Source organism: Microtus oregoni, unplaced genomic scaffold (assembly GCF_018167655.1).
Source record: "Microtus oregoni isolate MIOR12 unplaced genomic scaffold, Mior012 000100F_ref0000014, whole genome shotgun sequence".
In the NCBI taxonomy this organism is placed as follows: Eukaryota; Metazoa; Chordata; class Mammalia; order Rodentia; family Cricetidae; genus Microtus; species Microtus oregoni.
This window is the reverse complement of record NW_024544713.1, coordinates 811009-836773: the sequence shown is the minus strand read 5'-3', so window position 1 is coordinate 836773 and position 25765 is coordinate 811009.

The window sequence follows — 25765 nt, the reverse complement described above, 5'->3', positions numbered from 1 at the left end:
GTCACTGGGAAGGGCTTTGAGGTTTCAGAAGCTCAAGACAGGACCACACCTTGATCTCTCTTCCTGCTGCCCACTGATCTGGATATATAACAGGGCTAGCTACCTCTCCAGCACCATATCTTGCTATGTGCACACTGTCATGCGTCCTACAATAAAAAAAAAAATGGACTAAAGCTCTTAATGTAAGCAAGCACCAATTAAATGCTTTTTTAAATTTTTAATTCATTTTTTAATTTCATTTTACATTCCATTCACAGTTCTTCCCTTCACCTCTCCCCCCACCCCCATCACTGCCTTCACCCCGCCCCACCCCCATCCACTTCTCCCAATGGGGTAGGCTTTCATGGAAAGTCAACAAAGATTGGCACATTAAGTTGGAGCAGGACCAAGACACCCCATACATTAAGGTTGAGCATAGCATCCCTCCGTATGGAATGGGCTCCAACAAGCTAGCTCATGCACTAGGGATAGATACTGGTCCTACTGCCAGGGGCTTCTCATGAAGTCCAAGCTTCACCACTGCCTCCCATATAAGAAGGACCCAGTTTGAACCCATGGAGGTTCCATAGCTACTGGTCCTGAGTTACAACAAGCTTGGTTCCGCTGTCTATGTAGATTTCTCCCGCATAATCTTGACCTCCCTAGCTCATATATTCCCACCTCTCTCTCTTTGATTGGATTCCTGGAGCTCGAACTGGTGCTTGCTTGTGGATCTTTGCATCTGGCACTGTCACTTACCGAAAGAAGGCTCTACGATGATGGTTGGAGTATTTACCAATCTCATTACAGGTGAAGGCTAGTTCGGGCTCCCTCTCCACTATTGTTAGCATTCTTAACTGGGATCATTGTTGTGGGTTCTAAGGAATTTCCCCAGCACCAGCTTTCTCCCTAACCCCATAGTGGCTGTCTTTATCAAGATCTCTCTTATATTGCTCTCCCACTCTGTCCCTCTCCTCTCTCTGCTATCCGGTTCCCTCATAATCTCATGTCCAATCCTCTCACCTTTACTGCCCCCCTTGCCATAAGTTTACCTAGAAGATTTCATGCAATTCCCCTTCCCTGGGTGATCCATGTGTCCCACTTATAATCTTCCTTGCTACCTAGCTTCTCTAGAGCTGTGGGTTGTAGTCTGGTTATCCTTTGCTTTATATCTAATATCCACTTATAAGTGAGTACACACTGTGTTTGTCTTTCTGAATCTGGGTTTCCTGACTCAGAATGGTTTTTTATAGTTCCATCTATTTGCCAGCAAATTTCATGATGTCAATGTTTTTTACAGCTGAGTAATACTCCATTGTGTAAATGTACCACATTTTCTCTATCCATTCTTCAGTTGATGGACATCTAGGCTGATTGCAAGTTCTGACTATTAGGAATAATGCTGCCATGAACATAGTTGAGCAAATGGCCTTGTGGTATGATTGAGTATCCTTTGGGTATATGCCCAGGAGTTATATCTCTGGGTCTTAAGGTAATATTAACTTCCAAATTTTGGAGAAACCACCATATTGATTTCCAAAGTAGCTGTACAAGTTTGCATTCCCAGCAGCAGTGGAGAAGTGTTTCCCCGAATGCATATCTTCTCCAAAATAAGCTGTCCTCGGTATTTTTGTTCTAAGCCATTCTGACAAGTGTAAGATAGTAACTCAGAGTTGTTTTGAATTGCATTTCCCTGATGATTATGGATGGTGAGCAATTCCTTTAATTTCTTTTGATGATTCTTCTGCTAAGAATTATCTGTTTAGCTCTGTATTCTATTTTTTAATTGGATTGTTTGGCATTTTGATGTCAAGTTTCTTGATTTCTTTATATATTTTGGAGATCAGCCCTCTGTCAGATGTTGGTTTGGTGAAGGTCTTTTCCCATTCTGGAGGCTGTCTTTTTGTCTTATTTACCATGTCCTTTGTCTTACAGAAGCTTTTCTGTTTTAGCAAGTCCCATTTATTGATTGTCTCTACCACTGTCTGTGCAACTGATGTTATATTTATGAGGTGGTCTCCTGATTTAATGTATTCAAGGCTACTTCCCACTTTCCTTCCTATCAGGGTCAATGCAATTAGATTTATGTTGGGATCCTTGATCAATTTGAACTTGAGTTTTGTGTATGACAACAGATATGAATCTATTTGCAATCTTCTACATGTGGACATCCAGTTATTCCAGCACCGTTTGTTAAAAATGCTTTCCTTTTTCCATTGCATACTTTTAACTTCTTTGTCAAAACTCGGGTGTTCATAGTTGTATGGATTAATATCAGGGTCTTCAATTTATTCTATGCCATTGGTCCAACTGACTGTTTTTTGTGCCAATACCAAGCTGTTTTTATTACAATAGTTCTATAATAGAGACTGAAGTCAGGGATCATAATGTCTCTAAGTTCTTTTATTGTACAAGGACTGTTTTGGCTTCCCTGGGGTTTTTGGTTTTCCATATGAAGGTGAGTATTATTCTTTCAAGTTCTCTGATGAATCATGCTGGGATTTTGATGGGATTGCTGTAAATCTGTAGATTGTTTTTGGTAAGATTGCCATTTTTACCATGTTGATCCTACCTGTTCAAGAACCTGGAAGATCTTTCTATTTCCTGATATATTCTTCAATCTCTTTTCTTAGAGACTTAAAATTCTTGTCTCATAAGTCCTTCCTTTGTTTGGTTAGAGTTACCCCAAGATATTTTATATTCGTGGCTATTGTAGAGGGTGATGTTTCTCTGATTTCCTTCTCAGTCCATTTATCATTTGTATATAGGAGAGCTAATGGTTTCTTTGAGTTAATCATATACTGAAGATGTATATCACTTGTAGGAGTTCCCGGGGAGAATTTTTGGTATCACTTCTTTATAATATCATACCATCTGCAGATAGCTATAGTTTGACTTCTTCCTTTCCAATTGTATCCCCTTGATTTCTGATTGTCTTAATGCTCTAGCTAGAAATTCAAGTACTATATTGAACAGATATGAAGAAAGTGGACAGTTTTGTTTTTGATTTTAGTGGATTCACTTTGAGTCTCTCTCTGTTTAATTTGATTTTGACTGTCAGCTTTCTGTAAATTGCTTTTATTATGTTTAGATATGTTCCTTGAATCCCTGATCTCTCTAAGACCTTTTTCATTAAGGGTGTTGGATTTTGTCAAAGTTTATTTTTCACCATCTAATGAGATGATTGTGTGTTTTTTTTTTCAGTTTCTTATGTGATAGATTACATCGATAGAATTTTGTATGTAAAACAATTCTGCATCTGTGGCATGAAGCCTACTTGCTCATGTTTGATGATTTTTTTTATGTGTTCTTGGATTCAGTTTGCCAGTATTTTACTGAGTATTTTTACATCAATGTTCATAATGGAGATTGATTTGCAGTTCTCTGTCTTTGTTGCATCATTGTGTGGTTTGGGTGTAGTGTAACTGTAGTTTCTTATAAAGACTTTGGCAATGTTTCTTCTGTATCTATTGTGTGGAACAATTTGAGTACTATTGCAATTAGATCTTCTTTGAAATTCTGGTAGAATTCTGTACTGAAGCCATCCAGTCCTAGGCTTTTTTTGGTTGGGAGACTTTTGATGATTGCTTCTATTTCCTTAGGAGGTTATAGGTCTATTTAAATTGTTTATTTGATTTTAATTTAATTTTGATATATTAACCTATTAAGAAAGTTGTCCATTTCTTTTAAATTTTCCAATTTTATTAACTACAGGTTTTGAAAGTATGACCCAGTGATTCTCTAGATTTCTTCGGCATCTGTTAAGTCCCCATTTTTTATTTCTGATTTTGTTAGTTTTGATAATCTCTCTACCTTTTGATTATCTTGGATGAGGGTTTGTCTATCTTGCTGATCTTCTTGAAGAACCAACTTTTTATTTTATTTATTTTTGTATTGCTTTCTTTGTTTCTATTTTATTGATTTCAGCCCTCAATTTGATTATTTCCTGATGTCTACTCTTCCTGGGTGAGTTTGCTTCATTTTGTTCTAGATCTTTCAAGAATTTGGTTAATTTGTTAGTGTGGAATTTCTCCAACTTCATTATATAGAAATTTAGTGATATGAACTTTACTCTTAGTACTTCTTTCATAGTGCCCTATAAGTTAGGATATAATGTACTTTCGTTTTTATTGAATTATAGGAAGTCTTTAATTTATTTCTTTATTTCTTCCTTGACCCAGGGGTAATTCTATTGAGCATTATACAGTTTCCATGAGTTTGTAAGCTATCTATAATTTGTATTTTTGTTGAATTCTACCTTTAAACCATGGTGGTCCAATAAGATGCATGAGATTATTCCAATTTTTTATATTTGTTGAGGTTTGCTTGGTTACAGTGTATGTGGTCAATTTTAGAGAAGGTTCCATGAGGTGCAGAGAAGACAGCGTTTTGTGTGTATGTGTGTGTGTTTAGGTGGAATGTTCTATATATGTCTATTAAGCCCATTTGAGTCATAATATCCGATAGTTCCCTTGTTTCTCTGTTAATTTTCTGATTTTCTGTCTGGTTGACCTGTCCATTGGTGAGAGTGAGGTGTTGCAGTCAATGGACAGGTGTGGGATTTGATGTGCAATTTAAGCTTTAGTAATGTGGTGTTTTTTGTTTTGGTTTGGTTTTTGGGTTTTTTTTTTTTTTTGCCAGGGAAATATACTGGTTTATTCTTTTTTTTTTAACTTTTTTTTTATTGAGAAAAGAGAAAAAAAAAACAAATTTCCTCCTCCTCCCAGCCTCCCATTTCCCTCCCCCTCCTCCCACCCTTCTCCCCCTCCCCCCACTCCTCTCCCCCTCCCTCTCCAGCCCAAAGAGCAGTCAGATTTCCCTGCCCTGTGGTAAGTCCTAGGTCCTCCCCCCTCCGTGCATTTCTAGGAAGGTGAACATCCAAACTGGCTAGGCTCCCACAAAGCCAGCACATTAAGTAGGTTCAAAACCCCGTGCCATTGTCCTTGGTTTTTTAAGACAGGGGTTTCTCTGTAGCTTTGTCCTGGAACTAGCTCTTATACACCAGGCTGGCCTCGAACTCACAGAGATCCACTTGCCTCTGCCTCCAGTAATGTTTCTTTTACAAATGTGGGTGTCCTTATAAATATTTAGGATTAAGTATTCATCTTGATAGACTTTTTTCCTGTGATAAATATGAAATGTCTTTTGATTACCTTTAGTTTGATGTTTATTTTGTTAGATGTTAGATATTACAATAGCTACACCAGCTTGCTTCTTTGGTCCCTTTGAGTGAAGTCTTTTCCCAACCCTTTACCCTGAGGAAATGTCTGCCTTTGAAGGCATGCACTGTGGTCATTAAAGGCATGCATCACCCAGTTTCTATGGCAACTAGTGTGGCCACTAGGTTTAAAGGTACATGTCTTTACACCTACTGAGATTAATGGGGTGTGTTACCATATCCTGGTCTGTAAAACTGACCAATGGGGCTGTTTTACTCTCTGATCTCCAGGTCAGTTTTATTTATTAAAATACAAACAAAATGCCACAACATTTCCCCTTTGGCTGGCTGTTTGGCTTTGAGGATCTTCAGGAAGAACCCCAATTTCTGACCCTGAGATTTTTATTAATCGTACTTCACTCGGTGTCCAACATTTTGGGGTACAAATTCAAGAAAATGCCATTTGCCTTAGGCTTTTTAGCTACCAACCTAGGTCAGAGTTGGAATTGAAATTTCAGCTCTAGGAGCTGGACCCAAGTCTAGCCATCTGGGTTGAAGAGAAAAACTTGTGCTCCCAGCTCCCATCTGCCCCATTTAACATCCATGTAAAGATGGAAAATACACAGAGAATCTGGGTACTGTGTGATAATTGTGTTTTCTTTGAATTACTTGTCTGCTAAGGAAGGAGCAACAGCTGGTAAAAGATGTTTGATTATAAATGCTGATGGAATAATCCAATCTATATAATTTGAAGATGCCTTGACTTCAAAAGTTAAGTCAAAAGGTATGTTACTTTGGAGAAGAGGTTTTCCACAGGAAATAAGAATCTGTAGATTCATTCTTGGTTAAGAAAAATAAGGTTTGATCAAGGAAGAACCCCTGAAAAATCTCCAATGGGAACAGATGACACAGACGATCCAACATTTCATAGTATATTTGTTGCAGTTTCCTCTGAGTTCTACATCCAGAACAACTTCAAGACTGCTGGTTGGAATGATCCTGCCTCACAGAATACTCTAGTAAGGACTTGGCCAAATCCTAAATTTTCTGTTGGTGCCCATAAGATTATCAGGCCTCCAATATATGGGAAATAGCCTATAAAAACTACAGCTACATTCCCATAAAATGGATTGTGGATGTTTGCTTTTGTTTAATGTATTATTGGCTACAAGTTTTTATGGATAATGGTCAGAAAAAACTAACAATGGAAATTAGATTAAACGTTCTTGTTTTAGCAAAACAAAAATGGCAAGGTGGTGGTGGTGTATGCTTTTAATCCCAGAACTTGGAAGGCAGAAGCAGGCAGATCTCTGTGAATTCAAGGTCAGCCTGGTCTACATAGTGAGTTCCAGGATGGGCTCCATAGCTACTGAGAAGCCCTGTCACAAAAAAAAAAAAAAAGAAAAGAGAGAGAGGGAAGGAAAATCGGAAGAGACAAAAGGAATATGAATATGATAAGATAGAAAGATAATCTACTCTCAAAAGAAAAATGGAGGATATCTATATGATAAAATAAAAAATAGATTATTGAATCTATTTTTAAATGGAACTATTAGTTTTAAATGTTTTACATTGGTTTTACTTTTGTATTTTGTATTCAAATTTTGCATATTGATTCAAACTTGAGATTAATTTTGTTAAAACAGGTTGTACATACCTTTCTAATCTTATTCAAGGTATTGAACATATACAGCTCATTTAACAATGTAATGCAAATTTTTTGTCCTTGAAAATTATTATTATCAACTGTTCAGGATTATAAAAAATATAGGTTAGTAGTTAAAATCATCTAGTATAATTGAACTTGTAATCACATTAGGTATATTTTCAAGGTCAAGCAAAGATATAATTTAGATAGATATGTCATCTTCAAACACTTCAGAGATCTAAAGAGTATGGCATTTAAGATTTTTTAATAACCAAGGTTCTTCGTTTTTATTACAATGAGACATGGCTGCTCCTGGCAGCACCAATCTACTTCAGAGAAGAAAATAGGTGTCAAAGAAACTCCACATGGAGTTGACTTCCTTTGTGGAAGAGTAAGCCACTGGGCAAGAGAATAGCCCTGCTTTAACTGCTAACATTATCTTGTGCTAATTAGACAAGCAGAACACAAAATATCCTGCTTCACTGAAAAGTATGTCAAATATGCTAGGCCTGTAGGCCAAAGATGAATGCCCCAACATTGCAGAGCAACTTTGGATGACTGTCCAGGCAGCTAAATGTTTCTGTCATTTCTCACATTTTTTGGAAGTTGCTTGCTCGCACTTCCTGCTTACTCAGTTAATATTATTTCCTTCTTGGGTCTTTGAGGGAGTTGAAGATTAGATAGTAACAGTTATAGTTTATCAGACACAAAAAGCAAGTTATGATAGAATGTAAATTAGGTATAAGACTTTAGACTCACCAAGATAAGATAGAGATGAAATATTTTCCCTGAATTTGTCTAATGCAAATGTACTAAACATTGTTGATGTATTTATTGTCTGTATATATTGTATATAGTCATTTTACTTATTGTATATAGTTTTCTTATATTAGTGAGAGCCTTCTTTTTGTTTTCTTCAAAAAAGTTAAATATAATGGTATTTCAATTGTATTTTAATAAATAAAGACTCCCTGAAGAACTGTAAGTAAAACAATCCCACTGGTCAGCCTTAAAAATCATGTGATGGTAACACACACCTTTAATCCCAGTAGCCACAATGGCATGCACCTTTAATTCCAGGGGTGCATGCCTTTAATCCCAGCCCTAGAGAGGATTATAAAATGGGGGAGAGAGCTCTCAGAGGCACAATCTCATTCTGAGATTCCAGGAGGTAGAACCACCATTTCAGACTGAGGTTGAGGTAGGAGCCTGTGGCTGGCTGTTTTGCTTTTCATATCTTCAGGTTGGACCCCAATTTCTGACCCTGAGTTTTTATTAATTGTGTGTCACACATGGATGTTAAAAGCTAATTATAAGATTAGTAATGGTGAAACATATGGTGACTGAGAATAATTTCTGAATAGTTACATGTAAGAATAGGGGAAAGAAATAGCTTATGAATCAAAAGAATATGTATGCTGTATTCTTGTGCTGAAGACCACAGTACATTAGAGAAACTTAAACCAGTGAGATTAGGGTATAATATATGCAGCAATTGAAGGGGAGAGAAATGTGAAATGATTAGGATGATAACAGAGACAATAACGATGATTACGGAAACTATTGTTCTGTAGACCATATGGAATTTTGTGCATGCTCTGAGATGTGAAACAAAAGAATTTCCATCAAGAAAATATTATGATTTAAGCTAATTTTAGATCCGTTTTTGAGCTGGCAGTGAGGAGATGAGGAAGAACATGAAGCGCTAAGAACAAGGCAGGGGATTATGGTGGCTAAGTTTGCAATTCCAGGTTGACAGTAAATGAAGAATATAAACTAGATGCAGAAATAACTAAATTTGGTTAAGAAGTCATAATAAAACTTAAGGAAATGGGAAATAAGTCAAAATGCAAACCAAGGGCTACTCCATACATGATAATTTTTGCAATGTGCCCTTAAAGCTTACTTTTATTCATAATATATAGTAATGACACTTTTCAATTCATTCACTAACTTGAGCCTCATAGACTGAGAAGTACTGATTATCACCCTAGTAGTCTTATTGCCCACATCATCACAATTATTTGATAGATTAATACATTAAGAATCAAGACAAAAATAATTTTCATAAGGTCAAATGGTAACAAACACGAGACAATGCATTTCATCCATTTCAAGAAAAAGGACTGTAGTGTCTCTTTTTTATGGAGCTCTGCACTAAACTAATTATTCTCAACATAAAACCAAGTTTATTTTTGCTTAATGGTCTGTAAATAATGCATGAGAGTCAACTGATTCTCCCAACAAATTCATCAGGAAAAGAAGACTAATACTGAGCTTCTTTTTTATACTAATAAAATGGTCAGATCAGCTATATAAAAATTAAATTGTAGTTTGCATGTGTGTGTGTGTGTGTGTGTGTGTGTGTGTGTGTGCAACGCTACAACAAATGGAGGTCAGAGGACAACATGCTGAAATGGGTTCTTCCCTTTCAATCAGCTCTTGCTTTCCACCATGTGGCTCCCAGGATCAATCTAGGTTGTATGGTTTAATAGCAAGTGAGTTTACCTGATGTGTCATCTTGGAGACCTTGAAGGGTCTATTTCCAAAGTTCCTCTGTTTAGATAATTATTCTAGGGAGAAAACATATGTGATATCTAATGCCAGGACCTAACAATTTACTGAAATCTACTCAGTTTCAAAAGTTATTGTGAAGACCTAGTACAACTTCCACAACTGGAAAATAAATAGATTTACTCGTCATCATATTCAGATTACAGCAAAGTCTACCAAATGCCCTCAAAATGGATATCCTCTTACATTTAGATCATATAATCTTACTTGGAAAATAACACACACATGGAAATTTCTTCAACTTGATGAACTTTATTAATTAAAAACTCAAAGTTAGCATCCTACATAATAATGAAAGACTAATCTTCTCTATTGTATGTAAAATAAGAACATCTGCTGTAGGTTACACTTATTTGGCAATATATTGTAGACTATAGCCTTCATGTAGCTGTTAGGTCTCAAACTCAGGACAAACAGCAACCAAGGTATAACTATTTAACATATCAAAGTGAACCTGACTGCCAGGTTCTCCCAGTGGCCACATGTTACAATGTATGGCTAGAAAACCTTACCCCTACCGTAAACTTCTCCAGCCTAGGGACTCCACTGCCCTTCTCCCAACTACCATTCCCAATATAGCACAGCCATTTTGGTTACTCAGCCATTTTCTACACCCCTTACTCTCCTGGCTCTCCCCTCTACCTTTCTCCCTGTCCTCACATGGTTTAACACAGAGTCATGGTTTATTCTGCACTCTCCCAGAGCCTCTGGCTATGCTCTCCCTTTTATCTACAATAAACCTTCTCCAGCACACCTAGGAGTAGTCATGTCCTTCCTTTTAATTTTTTTCATTTAGTAGATAAGGAAAAATCAAAGGCATGAATATTAGAATAGAATATGTAAAACAAGCTTTATTGACAAGTCATATTTTCTTGTATGTTACAGTTCCTAAAAAGCCCACCAAAGCTATTAGAAGTATTAAACACAAATTTTCAGGACACAAGACTGATAAATTATAATTGATTCTATTTGTACTTATAGCAATGATCAATAAAAAAATGAATCCAAGCAAACAAGAATAGTGAAATTTTTTCCGCCCACATTGGCATGTCAAATGATGTTGTCATTTTGCAGGGTCCTACCCTTAGATCGAAAAACTACAGGCAACTGATGGCTGCAAAGAGAGAAGGAACCAGTTTCTTAAAGGAATGAGCTCAGTGATAGACTATCCGTTCTCAAGTGGTTAATTCTAAACAGGTAGAGAAGAGAAGCATCAAATTGACTCAATAGGTTGTAGACATACATGTAATAACAGTATGAAAAGGTCCCTCATTTTGGAGAGAGGAAGGGACACAGGGAGAGTGGAAGAATGAGGAGAGAAGGATGATATTGATGTAAATACAGTACCCATATATGAAATTCTCAAAATAATTAAACAGAAAATGAAAACAAATTCATTCAAAATGACAACAAAAACCAAACAACAACAAAAAGAGAATAAAATATTCTGTCTTCTAATCCTAAGTGTAAATTCCTGCTCTATTTCCCCTAAATTTTAACAACTGTCTATGCCTTCACCATCTCTTTCCAAATACCCTCTTCATGAAGAGAGTCAGAATACCTACTTCTAAATAAAACTCTTTGTGTGTGCATGTATGTGTTTGTGTGTTGTGTTGTATGCCTTTAATTCTAGCATTCTGGGAGACAGCGGCTGGTGGATCTCTGCATCTGAGGTCAGTCAGGTATACAGAACAAGTTCTAGAATTAGTGTGCTTTAAAAATGAAGGAAACTATCAGAAACAGAAATCTGATGAAGATGTAATTAGACAAAGGGTCCATGTTCTAGCTCAGCAAGCAGCAGACCTTGGCAGCTTCGGCTATGTGGCTCTGGATTTAGAGTAAAGGATAGAAGAAAGGGGCTTTAGAATCTACCTTCGTGACTATAGAAAGCTGGTGATACCAAGCATGTGTCAGGACTGTCCCTGAATGGAGGCCTAGAAAGTCCATTGTATGAATCCTGGATTGCCTTGGAGACCCTAAGATAGTGGAGATGCCCAAGCCATGGGATACCAACGGAGGAGAGCTGCTAACAGGGAGTGGAACCAGTCCAAGTGCAAACCAAGTCTTGCAGTCAACAAAGCTGAAAAGAGTTGGAGATCTGAAGAGTACTTTGGCATTAGACATGGAAAGGTAACAGTTAGAGTTTGTCCAGCTGGGTTTTGGTCCTGCTTTGGTCCAGTATTTTCTCACTATCCTCCATTTCCTTCATTTTAGTATGGTACTATAGATCCTACTCCATTATATGTTGGAACTGGTTGTACCCACTCGTGCAATAGTGGCAAGACTACTTACAGGGACAGCCATTTACTCTTTTGATTGAATTTGAGACCAGCACTACAGAAGGGAATTCATGCTTGGTACTGTAAATATTATCAAAAGCTCATGGTTTGCCAGGCTGTAGTGTCCCATTTCTTCAATCCCAGTACTTGGAATGCAGAGGCAGCCATATCTCTGAGTTTGGTCTACAGAATAAGTTTCAGGACAGCCAAGCCTACACATGGAAGGCCTGTCTTAAGGAACAACAACAACAAAAAAAAAAAACTTTTATGACTAGGGAAGTCATAGATCCTAGAAGTGAGCCTATTGGTTGTTGTGTTACGAGCGGCAGGGCTGCGTCCCTGGCATGCGGCCGCCCGCATGGCTAGCTTTACCCGAAATAATTATACAGAAACTGTATTCTTTTAAACACTGCCTGACCCATTAGTTTCAGTTTCTTATTGGCTAGCTCTTACATATTGATCTAACCCATTTCTATTAATCTGTGTAGCCCACGAGCTGGCTTACCAGGAAAGATCTTAACCTGCATCTGTCTGGAGTGGGAGAATCATGGCGACTCCTTGACTCAGCTTCTTTCTCCCAGCATTCCGTTCTGTTTACTCCGCCTACCTAAGGGCTGGCCTATCAAATGGGTCTAGGCAGTTTCTTTATTAATAAGAAATCACTCCCACATCATTTCCCCTTTTTCTGTTTAAACAAAAAAGAAAGGCTTTAACTTTAACATAGTAAAATTACATATAGCAAAACAGTTATCAAGCAAGAATTACAGTTACAATATTTATATCTATTTTATCTTTTATCATAACTAAGGAAAACTATAACTATCTATTCATTCTTCAACTCCATCAAAGACTCCAGAAGGATATAATACTACCTAAGTAAACAAGAAATAAGAAAACTCTAGAAATGACAGAGACATCTTGCTGCCTGGACAGTCACCCAAAGTTCTTTTGTATGGTTGGGGCATCCATCTTCAGCCTTCAGGCCCATAGTATCCAGCAGACATTTTCATGAAGCAGGAAATTTCAAAGACAGTTCAGTCACTATCTGCTGTGTCCTGCAGAATGTCTCACAGACTCTTTCATGAGTCATGAACCCCAAAAGACCGTCTCACCTTTAGGCAAGTTCAGCAGTCCTCTCTCTGCGGGTTCTCTGTGTCCATTTTATGCAACAGTCCAGGCAAGAGCAGTTTCTTGCCCAAATGGCTATCCAACTCCATAAGGATCCTCTTCGATGCCCATCTTCCTCTCAAAGTAGATTGGTGCCACCAGGAACAGATATGTCTCATTGTCATGAAAAGTCCCAAGTTATTAAAATATTTTAAATGCCATATTCTGTAGCCTTTGAGAGATATGAAGAATGCCTATCTGAAATATATCTCTATATATCTAGAAAATCTAAGTAACATGACTACAAACTTTACTATCATCGATGATTATCCATTAGCAACCTATATTTCCTATTATACATTACATTTTAAAAGAACTACACAATCACAATACCTTAATCAATATCAGAAATACATATACATATAACAAAATTAACCTTAAAATCCACACCAATTCAAATTATTCATACCTATATCATTTCCCCCTTTAAATGTAAAAGAACATTTATAAACAATATTTTGGGAACATGGGCGCAGTTTTTTCTCTCCAAACTGCTTCCTGCTGAATGGGTCGTCGTTAATGAGGTCTTTCATGGTATAACCTGTGTGCTAGTTTCATCTCAGTTGGCAGTTGAGCGAAGTAATTTTTTGAGGGTGTTACAGCAACCTTTCAGGAGGGCGTGGTCTATCATACCATATCGGGATAGATGCAATACATAGGGTCTGGTCCTCTGTGAAAACAAAAGAAGACCCTTTCCAAAGCATCATATCCTTAGACCCAAATTTTGAAATCGTAATACCCTTATATCCATCCTGGTTTAGCTTGGCAGCCCATGTAATGAAATGTCTCTCTGTACTTAGCTCCTTCACAGTCAAAAATTTTAAAGAAAACACAATATACATAATCCAGACTCTCTGTGAATTTTCCATTTTTACATGGCTTATTTTTCTTTATTTTTTTTAATCTTTTAACTATCTGTACTCTGTCTCTTTAAAGACTTTACCTTTTTTTTTTTTAAAACCATTAACTTTATTCTCTATATTCTTTTTTTTCTCTCTCTCTCAAGCCTACGTACATTCATCCAACAGTGTGGTATTTTATGTCTGAATCTGTTTTATTGTGAATCTCTAACATTTTTTTTTTTTACTATCCAGGAGCATTTCTTAAAATGTTAAGCAGTTCTTAAAAACTTAAGTTTCACCATGTACAGGTAATACGGTAATAAGGTAGAGCCTGTTTCCTGTCCAGTCTAAACCTTAACTGAGCTGTTTTTATGGTAATTACGGTAGTTCCTGCCTGAGACCAGCACAGTTCATCATGGCAGAGTCAAGGAGCTCCTGCCTCAGAGCCATTAGGTGCCCCTGAGCCACACACAGTTCCAGGCACACAACAGTCCACATTGCCATCAACCAAGCCGTAGCACATTACTCCAAATGCTCCATTCAAAAGCTCTGTCTCCCGCAGGATCCAGACAGAGATCGCATTGGTGGCACAGCCCAGAAAGTCACACTTTAAAATGACTCAGCTTTTTTTCTGCTGTTGTTGCTGAATCAGGAACTCTCTCTACAGCAAGCCACCAACAAACAGCCAAAAGCTGTGTTAAACTCTGTTTTTTTCTGTGATAAAAATTAAGCTCTCTCAGGTTTTACGTGGAGTTCATTAGCACGTTGGGAGCCACTCTGTTGAAATACGAAGAGGCGGGCTGTGTCCCGCCACCCGGCTAGCTTTACCCGAAATAATTACACGGAAACTGTATTCTTTTAAACACTGACTGACCCATTAGTTTCAGGTTCTTATTGGCTAGCTTTTACATATTGATCTAACCCATCTCTATTAACCATACAAAAGAACTTTGGGTGACTGTCCAGGCAGCAAGATGTCTCTGTCATTTCTAGAGTTTTCTTATTTCTTGTTTACTTAGGTAGTATTATATCCTTCTGGAGTCTTTGATGGAGTTGAAGAATGAATAGATAGTTATAGTTTTCCTTAGTTATGATAAAAGACAAAATAGATATAAATATTGTAACTGTAATTCTTGCTTAATAACTGTTTTGCTATATGTAATTTTACTGTTAAAGTTAAAGCCTTTCTTTTTTGTTTAAACAGAAAAAGGGGAAATGATGTGGGAGTGATTTCTTATTAATAAAGAAACTGCCTAGACCCATTTGATAGGCCAACCCTTAGGTAGGCGGAGTAAACAGAACGGAATGCTGGGAGAAAGAAGCTGAGTCAGGGAGTCGCCATGATTCTCCCACTCCAGACAGATGCAGGTTAAGATCATTCCTGGTAAGCCAGCTCGTGGGCTACACAGATTAATAGAAATGGGTTAGATCAATATGTAAAAGCTAGCCAATAAGAAACTGAAACTAATGGGTCAGGCAGTGTTTAAAAGAATACAGTTTCCGTGTAATTATTTCGGGTAAAGCTAGCCGGGTGGCGGGACACAGCCCGCCGCTCCGTATTTCAACAATTGGTGTTTCATAGAAGCTTTGTATTGCAGTGGGTAGTTGACAGAAATGTGTTCATGTTGAAAGTGCTTAGAATAAATGACTGTGAGTTCTCAGACATAAATGGAACATCATCAAGCCCACTTCCCTAAGCTTAGAGAACATTGCAGAAGAAAGAAGGGAAAACACATAAGAATAAGAGGATGGGAAAGAATGTGATGAAATGCTGTCCTCTGGACTTGGTGTGACTAGTGCACACCTGAACTCACAGCAGCTGTGTGCGTACAAAACATATGCACACGATCAAGCCAGTTTAAAAATGTTGCTGTCATTGACAAATGTTGCTGTCATCCTTACAGAGAAGCTTTTTCTGCCATGAATAGCAATGAATGTGGAAACTCCTGGTGACTCAAGATACTTGGAGTAAACGGCACTTGAGTGCTTGATCCTGTGTCCTAATGAAGGCTCAGGGAACATAGTGAAGGAGGGAAGAGAAAGAACATAGAGGTGGAAGACAGTAAGAATAGTTGTGAAATGTTACTTGGAAAGCATGACACAGCCATTAAATGCATGATTTTACAGCAGCTACAGTTGCCTGCATTGGATCTGCACAAGACAGGGCCTCTCAGAAGCCAATCACGAATTGGGTAGATATCTGTTTAGCCACTAATAGACTCTAAGAAAGGAATATCCATTGCTGTCAGTTATGTTCTAAATGGTAAGCTTTTCAGGCTCTGGTGGTTAATTCTAAATCCCATGACCAAACAGACAGTCCCTGTTAAAAGTCAGGGGGGGGGGGGTTACAGAACAAACAATAAAGGGGATTAATGTGGGAAAGGAACCTGTAGGGAAGAAGAGATGTTAGGAATTCGAGGGAAGGTAAGAGACCTCAGGGTGGTGAGAGTAAACATACATGAAATTGGAAAATCAAAGTTATAATCAACAATAAGTAGGAATGAAATAAAAACAAAAAGCCAAACAAGGACAATTCATTAAAAAGTAAAAAATATAGTAGATACCAATCAAACAAAAGTAATAATTGGGTCAGAGAGATGGCTCACTGGGTAATGGTATTTGTAGCCTGAGGAGCTGTACTTCTTCCCCAGAACTCACAGAAGAAGAAAACTGACCCCTTAATGTTGCTTTCTGATCTTCATACACACAGCAAGGCATGTGCACAGACACTCGTACACATAAACATTCCCACACACATGCATGTGTGTGCACAAACAAAAATAGATAAGTAAATAAGTACTAACAATAATCCTTTAAAATTGCTTGTGTGTGATGGCATATGCAGTTCTCTGTGATAACACATGTAATACTAACATCAGGAACTAAGGCAGAAGATCATGAATTTGAAATCATCTTGGGCTGTATATATATATATATAGTGAGATCTTGTCTCAACATAATTTTAATAAGAAGAAAGCTAATAGACAAAATTTCTAATAAAATAGATGCAAACACTTTTAATATATAAGCACACTAAATAAAGCAATGTATTAAAAGTTAGACACCATGATTAATTGGTATTCACAGTAATATATAAAATGAGTTCATAATTTAAAAATAATTGAGCTGACCTGCATTATAAACATACTATAAAAGAAAAAATATATAATAATGCCAATAGATGCATAAAAATCATGAAAGACAGTACCTTTTCAGCAAACAAATAATAGAGAAAATTTCTTCAATTTCATAATGAATAGCTACAAAAAGATAGGTATGTAACTCTGTGGTAGACTACCTGCTAAGCGCGCATAAGTCCCCCAGTTCCTTTCACAGCACTACAAAACATACAAGAAAATAATGGCTACAAAAGTTTGAGCATCAATTAGAAATTAAGTAGTTATTTTCTTGCTAATATAGGGAACAAAATGATCCTTTTTACCACTTCTAGTCAATATTGATGTGTAAATTTTGTCTAAAGCACAAGTCAGGAAGAAAATAAATGTATTCAGGGTGCGAAGAAAGAAATAAAAATTTTGTAGGCAGGTATAGTACAATACAGTAATACTGCCTAAAATAACTGAAATACCACAGACAATATATATGAGTTATCTACCACTTTTTATAATTACTTTCTTTTGTTAAATTATGATCTGATTATGCTCCAGTGCTCAAAAGTATAAAAATTTGAATAATAGCAACAACTTGTGGCAATTGGTCCCTGCCTATTCTGTTCTAATAATTTTATCTTAAAGCTAGGGTTGAGGGTTATAGATCTATTTAAATTGTTTATCTGTTCTTGATTTAATTTAAGTATGGTATGTGGAGCTATCTAGAAAATTGTCCATTTCCTTTAAATTTTTGGACTACAGGTCTTCAAAATATGGCCTGATGGTTCTCTGGATTTCCTCAGTATCTGTTGTTATGTTTCCATGCATTTATGAGTCTTTTGCAATTAGCCTTTTTGTTGAATTCTAACTTTCAGCCATGGTGATCCGATAAGGTACAGGGATCTTAATATCTGTTGGAGTTTGCTTTGTTATCAAGTATGTGGTCAGTTTTTGAAAAGGTTCCATAAGGTTCTGAAAAGAAGATATTATCTTGTGTTTAAGAGGAATGTTCTATAGATGTCTGTTAGTCCCATTTGAGTGATAGCTTCTATTAGTTCCTTTTTTTCTCTGTTACTTTTTTTTTCTGGCAGTCCTGTCCAGTGGTGAGAGTGGGATATTGGAGTCTTCCACTATTAATGTGTTTCTTTTACAAATGTGAGTACCCTTGTACTTGGGGCATAGATGTTCAGAATTGAGACTTCATCTTGACGGATTTTTCCAGTAACAAATATGAAATGTCCCTTTTCATTTATTTTGATCAATTTTAGTTTGAAGTCTGTTTTGTTAGATATTAGGATAGCTATACCAGCTTTTCTAAGCAGTCATCAAAAGTCACGCAACTAAAATAAGACCAAGGCCAGATGGCTTCAGTGTAGAATTCTACCAGAATTTCAAAGAAGAGCTAATACCAATACTTCTCAAATAGTTTCACACAATAGAAACAGAAGGGACACTGCCAAACTCTTTTTAAAAGGGGACATTTACCCTTGTACCAAAACCACACAACGATGCAACTAGGAAAGAGAATTACAGACCAATCTCACTCATGAACATTGATACAAAAGAACTCAATAAAATATTGGCAAACCAAATCCAAGAACACATCAGAAAAATCATCCACTGTACCTAAGTAGGCTTCATCCCAGAGATGCAGAATGGTTCAAAATATAAAAATCCATCAATGTAATCTACCACATGAAAAACTGAAAGAAAAAAATTACATGATCATCTCATTAGATGCTGAAAAAGCATTTGACAAAATCCAATACCACTTCCTGATAAAGGTCTTGGAAAGATCAGGGATACAAGGAACATATCTAAACATACTATGTATATATATATTATACAACAAGCCAACAGCCAACATCAAATGAACTGGAAAGAAACTCAAAGTGATTCCTCTAAAATCAGAAACAAGACAAGTCTGTCCATTCTCTCCATATCTATTCAATATGGTACTCAAAATTCTAGCTAGAGCAATAAAACAACAAAAGGAGATCAACGGGATGTAAATTGGAAAGGAAGTAAAAATTTCACTATTTTCAGTTAGTATTATAGTGTACATAAGTGACTCAAAATGTTCTACAAGGAAACTCCTGCAGCTGAAAACATTTTCAGTAATGGAGGATAAAAGATTAACTCAAAAGAGTCAATAGCCCTTCTTTAAACAGATGATAAAGAGATTGAGAAAGAAATCAGGGAAACATCACCCTTCAGAATAGCCACAAACAGCATAAAATATCTTGGGTAACTCTTACCCAAACAAGCAAAAGACCTGTATAACAAGAACTTTAAGTCTCTATTAAAAGAAATTATCAGAAAGAAGATGTCATAAAATAGAAAGATCTCCCAGGTTCTTGGATTCATAGGATCAACATAGTAAAAATGGCAATCTGACCAAAAGCAATATACAAATTCAATGCAATCTCCATCAAAATCCCACCACAATTCTTCACAGACCTTGAAAGACTAATACTCAACTTCATATGGAGAATCAAAAAACCCAGGATAGCCAAAACAATCCTGTACAATAAAGGAACTTCCAAAGAAAGAATCACAATCCCTGACTTCAAACTCTACTACATAGCTATAGTATGTATAACACATTGGTATTGACACAAATCACACAGCTGGATTAATAAAATCAAATTGTAGACCCTGATATTAATCCACACACCTATAATCACCTGATTTTTGACAAAAATTTAAAATTCAACAATTGGGAAAAGAAAGCATCGTCAATGAATGGGGCTGGCATAGCTGGATGTCAACAAGTAGAGGAGTGGAAGTAATCCATATCTATGCCCATGAGCAAAACACAAGTGCAAATGGATCAAAGAACTCAACATAAATCCAGCCGCATTGAACCTCACAGCAGAGAAAGTGGGAAGTTGCCTTGAATGCATTGACACAGGAGACTACTTCCTGAATTTAACAGCAGTAGCACAGATGCTGAGATTGACAACTAATAAATGGGAGCTCCTGAAACTGAGAAACTTCTGTAAGGCTAAGGACATAGTAAACAAGATAAAATGGCAACGTATAGAATGGGAAAAGATCTTCACCAACCCCATATCTGATGAGGGATCATCTCCAAAATACACAGAGAACTCAAGTAACTAGATATCAAAATAATGAATCATCCAATTAAAAAATGGAATGCAGGTATAAATGGAGAATTATAGACAGAGGAATCTCAAATGGCCAAAAGGCATCTGGAAAATGCAAATCAAAATGATTCTGAGATACCATCTTATACCAGTCAGAATGTCTAGGATCAAAAACACCAATGATAGCTTATGCTGGAGAGCAAGCAGAATAAGAGGAACACACTCCTCTATTGCTGGTGGGTGTGCAAACTGTACACCCACTTTAGAAATCAGTATGGCTGTTTCTCAGAAAATTGCAAATCAATCTACCTCAAGACCTAGCAATACCACTCTTAGGCATAAGCCCAACAAGTACAGACCCATACCAAAAAAGACATTAATTCAACTGTGTTCATAGTAGCATTATTTGTAATAGCCAGAACCTGGAAACAACCTAGGTGCCCCTCAACCAAATAATGGAGAAAGAAAATGTGATATATTGCACAATGTAGTACGACTCAACTGTAAAAAACATTGACATCTTGAAATTTTCAGGCAAATGGACAGAACTAGGAAAAACGATCCTCAGTGAGGTAACCCAGGCACAGAAATACAAACATGGTATGTACTCACTCATAAGTGGATATTAGACATAAAGCAAAGGATAACCAGCCTACAGCCCACAACTTCAGAGAAGATAGGAAACAAGGAAAACCCTAAGAGAGACATATAGGGATACCCCCAGGAAGGGGAAGTAGCCAAAATCTTTTTAGTATAGTGGCAGCACGGGGGAATGCAGGAGGGTGGTAGGGTAATGGAGAAGGGAGAAAGGGAGCAGGGAGGAGAACGTGAAGGATTGGGAAGGTCAAGTTGGTTGAAGGACAGAGAGGGGGAGTAAGGAAAGTAATACCTTGAAAGATGGAGCCTATGATGGGGTTAGGGAGAAACCAGGCACTAGGGAAATTCCCAGGAATTCACAAGGATGACTCCAGTTAATAATCTAAGTAATAGTGGAAAGGATACTTAAAATGCACTTCCCCTGCATCAGATTAATGACTACCTTAGTTGTCACCCTAGAACTTCCATCCAATAACTGGTGGAAGCAGATACAGAGATGCACAGCTAAGCACTGGGCCAAACTGCTGTAGTCCAGCCATAGAGAGGGAGGAGAGATATTATGAGCAAAAGGTCCAAGACCATGATTCAGAAACCCACAGAAACAGCTGGCCTGAGCTTGTGGGAGTGTACAGACTCTGAACTGAGAGCTGGGGAACCTGAAGAAGACCAAAATAGGCCCTGTGAATGTGAGTGACAGTTGTGTAGCATGGATAGTTTGTGGGGCCCCTAACAGTGGAATCAGTATTTATCACTGGTGCATGAACTGGCTTTTTGGAGCCCATTCCCTATAGATGGATACCTTGCTCAGCCTAGGTATAGTGGGGAGGGCCTTGGTCCTGCCTCAAGTAATGTGACAGACTTCGTTGACTCCACATGGGAGGCCTCACCCTCTATGAGTAGTGGATGGGGGTGGGGTAGGGAGAAGATGTGTTGAGGGAGACTAAGGAAACTGGGGTTGGCATGTAAAATAAGATTGTTTTAAGAATAAAAATAAATACAAAAAAGCCTAGAGTTTGAAAGCGGTTAAAAAATGAAAACAACACCCTCCTGAGTTATCACACTACAGCATTATATGATAAATTAAATTCAAAATAAATTCCATCAGAGTAATTTCTATCTGGCAACAGTTAAGTTAGGGTTCAAGAAGTCTGCTGGGAATGGTGTTAATAGGAGCTGCACCACTTAACTGAAGACTCTGGCTGGTTTGGGGGTGTAAAACTATTCTCATGCACAGAATTTTCCAATTCCTTTTTAGGTAAACACTTCCACAACTGAACGTTAAGTCAGGAAGATGTATTTTTTGTTTAACAAGCAGTGTGAAATAGTTCTAGTCTGTCATAAAATAAGACATTCAGAAAAGTAACTGTGAGTGCCTACAGTAAAGAAACAGGGACCTGAGATCAAATCTGGGTCAGTGACAAAATGACCACATGTCAAAATCTCAAGAAAATGCTTCTAAAAATTAAGATCAAACTGATCCTCAAACTTGGTTCAGTATTGGATCTTTAGGTTGAGGTGAGAAATTTTACTTGATTTTGAAAGAAGTTGTCAGCTGGCTTTAGCACAGTGCTTCTGCTCATGTCATCCAAAAGGTCAGCAGGCAACAGCAGCACCAGGAAACTTGCAAGAAATATTGACTTGTAGTCCCACTGTGAATCTACTCACTCAGAAACTCCAGGAGTTGTGCTCATCCTCACAAACGTTATGGCATCCTTTAAGTAACTGGAGCCCGTGCACCCCTAATTTTTTTTCTGTGACCAATTAGGTCAAACCTGCACTAGAGGTTTTTGTTTTGTTTTGTTTTGTTTATGTATTTTTCGTTTGCTTGTTTCTGACCAAAATGGCCAGGTTAACTTGTTTCAAAAATGAAATGGCTGGAAGTTTAGATAGAGCAGGCAGCGACTAGAAAATGACATATATAAGAACGAAGGGTACTAGTCGGGCCATCTCCACGCTCCAGCACATCCCTTCTCTGCTGCAATCGCCTTTGGATTAGTTCTCTTTATAGTCTTCCTTTGGCATTTTTAAGACATAGAAACACAAGCCTTTGTTTGCAGCTGGGCCATTTAGTTCTTCATGTTCTAGTTCAACACTTCCTTCTGTCATTGAATATTATATTAAGGGATTGTAAAATTATATAATCTGGACGCAGAGAGATAGTACCAAGTAAGAAGAGATGCTGGACCTTTCTTAAAGGCTCAGTAGGTTTTATCATTAAATCATGTGAGTGGATTGATTTCTTGGCTCTGTGTTACATTGGTTGGAATAACTATTTCTTTGCCACAATATTTTACATGTTTATTTTGGTATCTTTGTACTATCTAAATCAGAAAATTTGTTGCCTATTGCTTTGTTATTTTTGCTTAAGCCTGCTCTAGCTATTTAGGGCTTGTAATTTCACCTAATTTTTATTGATATGAAAACTGATATCAGGGCTTTAAAATACATTACATTGACTCTGAATACTGTTTTAAGTAATATAGGCTATTTGACAATTTTAATTTTATAATTTATGAACATAAAATATATTCTTATTTATTCCTAATCTATTTTATTCATCAGTTGTTAGTATGCAGCAAACAAATCTTTCAACTTATTAGTTACCTATTCAAATATTTTACTTTTATCTGTGTTGTTGAAAATATAAGAATGTTCTTGATTATCTTTTCAGGTAGTTCAGTGTGTCAATAGCTACAGTTTTGCTGATTCTTTTTTTTTTTTTTTTTGGTTTTTCAAGACAGGGTTCTTCTGTGTAACAGCCCTGACTGTTTTGAAACTCACTCTGTAGACCAGGCTGGCCTCAAACTCACAGTGATTGACCTTCCCCTGCCTCCCGAGTGCTGGGATTAAAGGTATCTCGATTCACTTATTAGTTTTGTTATTGTTGTTTTGGTTCTTGAGTGGTGTTTTGTTTGTTTGTTTGAGAAAGAATTCTACTATGTAGTCCTGGTTGTCCTGGAACTCACTATGCAGACCAGGCTAAGTCTCAAACTCTGCCTTTCTCTGCCTCCCAAATGCTGTTATTAAAGTCATGTGGTGTTATGGACAGGCACATTTATTAGTTCTTAGTGGGATGTTTTAAATCTTAAGAACTTTCTATATGTAAGACGAAGCTATCTGCAAACACTTTATTTCTTTTCTGGCTTTTCCCCCTGTGATAGTGGCTACAAAACACAAAGAAACCAAAAGTCTCTTCCATAAATGTTGTTGGAAAGCTGTATATGTACAGGGAAAAAAACAATGGAAGCACCACTTTGCACAAAAATCAGCATAAAGGAATTACATTAAATATACCCCCCCCCCAATCTAAAACTCTTCAGAGAGAAACCTTTGGCAATTAATTTTTGGTTTTACCAAAAAGAATAAGCAGTAAAAGCAAAAATGAACAGACTCCATTGAACTCAAAGGCTTCTTCACAGTATAAAAAGCATTCAAGAAAATGAAAAGACCTCCTATGGAGTGGAAGGAAATGATTGCGACACAGTTGATAATAAATAGATTAATGTCTTCTGAAACACAGAACTCAATACTGAAAGAACACAAATAACCCAAATAGGTTATCTTACCAATAGGTGAAATACTGAAAAGAAATTATTTAAATAAAAACAGACCCACAAATGCCCAACAGGTACATGAAATGATTAATATCAGAGATGTTAATAAAGTACATTGAAAAATACTGATGAGGTGAGAAGGAAACTCTTGTGGAAATTTAAGTGAAAACAACCATTATGGAAGGTTTTATAGACATTGTTGAACTTCTAGATATATAGCAAAAATATTTGAAAGCAATATGTCAAAGAGGTATCTGTTCTCCGATAGTCAGTGCAGCTAGGAACAAGCACATAGAAACAACTGAAACGCTCATTGACACATGACAAAATAGATAAATAAAGAGTTACATATACAAGAAATGGAACAATTATTCGGCCTTAAAAAGAAAAAATGCTGTTATTTGAAACATTATGAATAAATTCTTTTAAAACTTTGCTAGGTGAAATATTTTATATACACAAGAGCAAACATGACAAATTGCCTTATAGAAGAAACATTGGAACTCAGAACTACAGACTGGAAGGGCAGAGGTTGGGAATTAGATGGGGACATGTTGGCCAAAGACATAATGTTTCAATTACACAAGGTGAATAAGGCTTAGAGACTTACTATACAGTATGCCGTAAACAGCTAAAAGGGTATCAAATACCCATTTGTGTATAGGGTAGATCTTACATTACATATTCTTTTTGCAAAGGAAAAAAGAAAATTATTTAATGTAGTGGATATATTTATGTTGCTGCTTAAGATGATAACTCAAAGGTGAACCAAGATACATTTTGTAGACTTTGCTTCTAGGAGTTAAAAATCCAGTACCCAGATAACGAGTTGCTACACCACATAAAAGAAATAGGCAGCCTTGCCATTGCCAAGCGGATGGTAACATATGTTTCTTCTCCAAACTCAGATGCCCTTACATTTCTTAACCATTACACATCTACTGTCAAGTCTCTGTTCATATCTGCTTCAATTTTTCAATCCCAAAGCATAGAGCTATACTATTCTTGTATTATGATTCCTGCCAAAACCATGTCTCATTAGAATACAAGCTGTTCCTAGAATTTAGGCCACCAAATGACCACACTTGATTGACTCGATTGAACCTTACCCAAAGGCACAGATAAGCAATATAAACTAAAAAATGAATTGTTCCCCTCTCTCTGTGTCTCTGTCTCTGTCTCTGTCTCTGTCTCTCTCTCTCTCTCTCTGTCTCTCTCTCTCTCTCTCTCTCTCTCTCTCTCTCTCTCTCTCTCTCTCACACACACACACACAAACACAAAAATTATCTTTTCATATGGGAAAAAATTCATAGTTGTAGGAAGCTGAATATTACCATATTGGGTTGTAACAAGAAATGTCCTTGTACTGTATTCAAGCTAAAGTTATGAGAGACCCAGCTGGCATAAATAGGAATTTATCAAATAATACTAATGACGGGTTTTTGAAGTTGTTGAAGCTTTAGCTTCCAACATTTACTTTCTTTTGCTTCAGGACTCTTATGTACTTGTTGTAAGTTCTGCTTTACTTGACAATCTCTATGTTAACTTTTAGACTTCTTCTTCTTCATATCTCTCCTCATCCTTACCCTTTGTATGGCACATGAACCTATAAGCTTACAACAGGAACTAAATAATGAAAGGACATTCTTTCGTTACTACACAATTAACCATTGATCTCATATTTCGATACTGCTTTGCTATTCATAATAATTACAAGAAATAGTTTATTTTGTAGGTGGCAAAATGA